Here is a 6,000-nt window from a genome sequence, read left to right as displayed (position 1 = left end):
ACCTTAGGCAACCTATGAAACGACTCGTTTTAGGATTCCCTGGGTCTGTCTGCACTGACATGTTCAGCTAACCCAGGGTAAAACTAAGAAACAAAGATTCAGTCCAAGTGTCCATAACTGTCTGGTAACGAGAACTTCTCAGGATACAGGCACGAGCTGACTTGGCCACAGCATGCTATTTTGTCTGCTGATGCGCTGAGAGGGTTCACTTTATGCTGTTGCAACAGATACAAGTAGGACCTTGCTTTTTGAAATTATTCTTAATTAAAATACAATTAAACGCTTTAAATGGAAAGCGGCTTTCTCTAATCTCATATTTGAATAAAAGGGATTGCTATAGAAGTTAGTCAGCAGAGTGTTCAGGAACGTGTAAGCTCGACTAACAACACCCTTCTTGCTTTCCTAGGTTCACACAGTTGCAACTTCATACAGAACATTAGATTGGGAGAGTAGAATTATTCTAGCTGAAGATCACACCAACTACATTAACCTACTCACGGACTGATGAGCTATTTTATAGCCTCACTGTATGTAGTTCCTCTGGTAAACAGTGTGGGGCATGATGTCACACTTGCTTAAAGCAATTTGTTGAGTTGTAAATATCACTAATCAATTCCTGTGACTGAATCCTGTGACCTTGGGTGTAATCCATGACAGTGCTGACTTTAATGTATTTTCTAGCCTTAGCAGAAGTACTTCTAGCTGCCCTTTCCCATTAACTTCCCATCTCGCTAATAAAATACTAAAAGAATTATATTCACCACTTCTGCCAATTTTAACCGGAAACAATTCTGACTAAGGAATATTAAATGGTGCACGTTGACAAATTTGATCTCCTCCTAGCTGTTGCTAGGATTGGCAGCCACCTCCTTGGCCTTTTCTTAAAGCCAGACATATTTTGCAGCCCAGGGTCTCTTGACTATAATTTCAAACTTAAATTTAAGGAGTTTTTATTTATGCCTAAAACAGCACAGAGTACGTGATCTCTGTCTGTGTGAGAGGTTTTATTGCGAGACTCCTCCAGGTTGAGAACTTCCTTCTTCGAGTCCAGAGCCTCCTTCCTGCCTCTCCTCCACTCCACCAAATTTGCATGCAGACACTTTTGAAAATGATTGGTATTTGTTTCCAATTGATCATCTCCTAAAGCAGGAAAAATACTTTACAGACTGATTTTTTTTTAATAGGTTTCTGAAGGGCAGTTTTGGGGAGGATGATTGAGGACAGGACACAACTATCTGACAGGAAGGATATTTGCACTCAGAGGGTTTTTTTCCTAAATGTCTGAAACAATTCCAGTGATACAGGCCCACATCCTATTAACTGAATTGCCTTCACACTATAGATCACGGGTCAAAAATCTGTGCAAAGAGGCTGACCTGGCCAGGTTTCTCTGACTCAGGGCTGCTGAGCTCTGACACTATTGCAATGCCATGTATGTGCACCCTGTGTTTGAAGTAAGGGCGAGAGCTCAGGAGCAGAATGTGATCTGCCAAAATCTCTCTTGCTGTCTTTCTGCAAGGACATGAGAAATCTCTGCATATTTGGTTTTTCTTCTAGACTTGTGATAGGAGTATAGGCGTAGTCAGTAACAGATACAGCCTTCTGGGACTCTACATCTCTGTAGTCCCCATGGAGATTTTACACTTGTAATTCTCAGTTCTGGGCTTTAACTGTCTTGCCGGATACAGCAAAAATCCTCATTGCTTCACAACATCTTGGTGAGAACTTGATGTTGCAAACTTGTCTTTCATCTTATTCTGTACTGCTGCACTACCTTCAGCACCTCCAGGCCCCGCAGAAATTTAATTTCAAGTGCCTTGGCACCGTAGGTTTCAGCAGATGCATCAGGCCCGTTTTTGTGTTGTGAATGTGATGGGCAAATCTGCAGCTCTGAGGCTCGCTGTGCTGAGTGACGTGGGCATGTGGGTGGCAAGGAACTGCAAGCAAAGGCTGGCAAAGTTGTTGGAAAGTTTGTTCCCTAGAATCTGAACTTCAGATAAATAGTACATGCTGGCTGTAATTTAAATTCAATCAATATTCAGTTAAAAAATAAATAGAAAGCTTTTTAGATCAGTGAGGTAAGGGAATGTTGGTTCAAGGAAGTAATTACATATTATGTAGAAAAAGTCAATTTAAGTTCTCAATAATTTACTTAAGTGATTTACTTGACTGATGTGTTGTCTTGACCCAATAGGGCAGAGTAACAGACACTAAGTTATGGCATAGTTCCAGCAAAAACAGCCGTTGTTACTGTCCGACATAAATCATTAGCTACTGTCTTGTTCCAGGTGTACACAGGTGCTATTTAAAAAAAAAAAAAAGTGATAAATTTTATGTTTGTAAACATAACTCTGTCAAAACTAATCCTGTTTCTGGCAGATGAAGATGTTATCCATACCTCTTGGTAAGGCACTATACATTTTCAGGAAATAAAGTTCCTAGTGTATAATTAGCTGAAATTGGCAGTCCATGGGGCAGTAGGGATATGTGCTGGTTTTTCACTGGATAGCTGTGAAAGAAACTGCCCTCTTTGCCAATCCTGCACACACACACGGGGGAACAGCCAAAAGAAGGGCTGTTGGTGTGGGCTGTTGGTGGCTGGGTGAGGATGGCACCCGTCGGCGCTGCTTTGCTGAGCAGATTGGCTCCGGGGCTGAGCCGGCATGACTGCCTCCGCTTCTCGCTCCGGGCTCTGGACTGTGATCAGATGTTAGTGGCTTTTTAAGGATGCTCTTTGGACTTTTCCCAGATTACATACCGTACATGTGGAAGATAGAGATTTCAATTTGTAGTCATGACAACGACACTGGCCAATACTGCTTTTCTCTTTGCTTGCTGTAACTGTGATACACAGAGTCCTTTTAAAAATTACCTTTTGTGCTGTACTCTTTCTTTAAAGTTGACAGTGAACTTTAGCCTCTGAAAAGACGAAACTCCCAGTGAATCACTGGTGCATTGGGTAGGTGTGCTGAGCTGCTGAACTTAGTCTTGAACTGCATTAAGTCTAAAAGAACAGCACCGAGTCCCATATGCTCATTCCAGATATACGTTAGACCAACTGAAATCTGAATTTAATCAACTGCTCAGCTACACTAGAATGTCTGCTGGTATTCCTGGATAAAGTTGGGAAGGTATGATCCAACATGTTAAAATGCTTCAAGCAACCCATGAGTCACCTGTTACACACCTGTTTCCCTGTTTTATATTTACTCTCTTGAGCGCTTATAGCAGCAGTGCTAGAGGTATGTCTCCTCTCGTGCTCCAGAAGTGCCTTCCCTGGGCAATCAGGATAGGCAGTGCTCAGAGAAGCATGCTCAGATGTGCACAGCAGGTATGGATTCCTGCAGCCATCAGTTTCTGAACACAGTTTTCCACTGGCACTTCAGAAGCTCTGATTATACTATGGACTAAAACCAAAAAAAACCCAAAAACCAAAATGCCAAAAAAAACCCAACAAAAAAAAGCCCCAAACCACTTCCCAGTTGTACTCCCTTGAAAATTAATATTGCATTCAAATATAATTCAACTGGTGCCAATTCAGCACTAGCACTAGTATTCCTGATCTCTCTTTCATTCCCACGGGCTGAAGATTAACAGTGCTAGAAAGGATCTCTGGAAGAAGCAGAAAGCTCAAGACCGACGAGGGAAAACAGACATATGGTAATTGGACAGTATGGTGGTGAGCAGCAAAATATAGGTGCATTCTTCATTTAAAAATATGGGTTTGCAATCTTAACGTGAAAATGCCTATTGAAAATAATCAAACTGGGAGCATATACAACCCAGTAAGCCACTTTGGGGAGGCAACTATAACAAGTGTTTAGAATGTAGCAAAAATGGTTACTGATGATTTTCCACATATATTCTTCCAGTAATCAGTAGCTTAAAATTTCTGGAGCTTGGTTATGTAACCAGATCATCAAATTAATATTCGGGACCTATTTACAGAAAAGCAATACACCTATGATCTATTGTGGTCTGGTTTTAGATTTTGAACTTCAGTGGTAAATGCGGTTGATAAACTGCAGTTAAATTAACGTGATAGCCCTGAAATACTAGTAGTATTTTGTCTTTTACAGATGAGAATAGGTGCTGAAATTAGCTCTCAAAGAATTAACCTGAACTTCAGTCCTTTCAAGTCTTCAGTCTCTTGATAAAGCCTATAAATACCACAGACAGGGCTTATGTCATTAATCTCTTAATGTTATAAACATTTAATGAAGTTAAATTTGAAGTACAACACATTATAAAATCGATCTGATCTTGCTGGGGAGACAAAGGGAAGAAAATTGTTTCAGTCATTCGGAAAACAAATTAAGAATTATATTCACTTAACTTTGAGGTGGATGAAAAATTATGACCAAGACAGATAGACCCATTCTATTTCAAAGGGAAGCAGGGATCGGGAGCAGGGGAAACCTCTCTCTGTGTTAGATGCATCCAACATATATTAACACCACCGTCAGTGGCAGGCAGCCCGACATGAATCACTTGGGAGATGACAAGCAGCGCTTTCCTAGAAATTGGAGGAATTTCACTCTAAACATTGCAGCTCGGACGCCTCTTCCACAAAGTAGCTACTTTAGCAGCTGGAGATTTCAGTGCTTTTGACCATATGTCTTCACTATGCCATCCGCAGTTAACTTATTAGGGGGACGTTCACCTGCTCCCAGCGTCGCTCCTGTTCCCTCAGGCATGGCATGCCCTGTTTGGCTCTCAAACGCGATGTTGCATTCTTTGGCTGGAGGACAAAGCTATTCCTCCTACAAATGCCTGCAAATGCTTTCCTATAATTGGCTTTCTAAGGAATATGTTGGAGCGTGAGGTTCTCTCACCTTCTACTGAAGCGGGAGCAAGAGACTTTACTGGCAGCCAAATCAGTTTCCTAGCATGGTTTAACAGCACCTAGTGTCTCCTCACAGTGCTAAGTGGGAAGAAAATAAATAAATAAAAATAAATGCAACCCTATTAGCAAAGGATTACTGTGTAAAGATCTAAGACAAAGAACAGGAAAAGTGAAGGGGCAACGGACATGTTAAAATGCTGCAGACAACAAGCTGCTCAGAGGAAAGTGTATTTGTTCTTTCTTTTTAAAACTCATTATTTATTTTCTCTATTCTTCAGGTCTAATGTCTCACTAATGAATTCCAGGGGGATTTTTGAATCATGGTGATATCATGGGTTAAACCCCTTCTCTACTTTTTGAATGTAAATTCTTTTTGACATTCTTACTTATTGCGGAGCATTGACTTCTTTCCTACAACAAAACCAAACGCTATTTGGTTTTGCATAGTTAACATTTTGCTAATGGGTAGCCAAGATTCTCTCAGCAGCTCAACAACATTTTCTAAAGCACACTGGCGTTGTTGTAGCAACTGGTGGCTGATCTGTGAATAAAGCAGATGTCATTGTGGAGGGATAAAGGGAGAATAATCTATCACTCGGCCACTACCACTCCTGCCCAAACAAGTCATCAAAATGACAAGTTTGGTTTGTAGTCACTAACTAATGTCTGTGTATCACCTTATCTCATCTTGTTATTATATAAACCAATGTTATGTTATAAACGCTAAGACTTTCTTAGCCCCTCACTGTCATCTTTCTCATGGAGGAAGCGCAGCTAGGATGTGCTGAGGCACTGACAGTTTGCCAGCTTCCTTTTAGACTTTGATTGATTTTGCACTTTTGTCCAAGCTGGTCTGGCCTAAATAAACACAATATATATTCTGGGAAGTTTTTTTTCTTTACCGTTTAATCTGAATTCAGCTCATGTGGCTTGCAACTAAAGATGGGCAAGCGTCAAAATATTCTGACTGGTACCCCAGCTGAGTACAAAAGCAGAGACAGAAGCAGATAAATTGCCTTTCTAACTTCTCAGAAAGGCTTTAATCCTTTTATTATTTTTTTTTAGCTTCTATTCTAAATCTCACAATTTATACTTATTTGGTACAACTCATTGACCCAAGTGAGTCACCTCACGTCTCCCTCTTTTGGTGGCAG

Source organism: Haliaeetus leucocephalus, unplaced genomic scaffold, assembly GCF_000737465.1.
Source record: "Haliaeetus leucocephalus isolate CR32 unplaced genomic scaffold, Haliaeetus_leucocephalus-4.0 Scaffold984, whole genome shotgun sequence".
Classification (NCBI taxonomy): Eukaryota; Metazoa; Chordata; class Aves; order Accipitriformes; family Accipitridae; genus Haliaeetus; species Haliaeetus leucocephalus.
The sequence above is the reverse complement of the archived record's forward strand: the minus strand, read 5'-3'. Positions refer to the sequence as shown.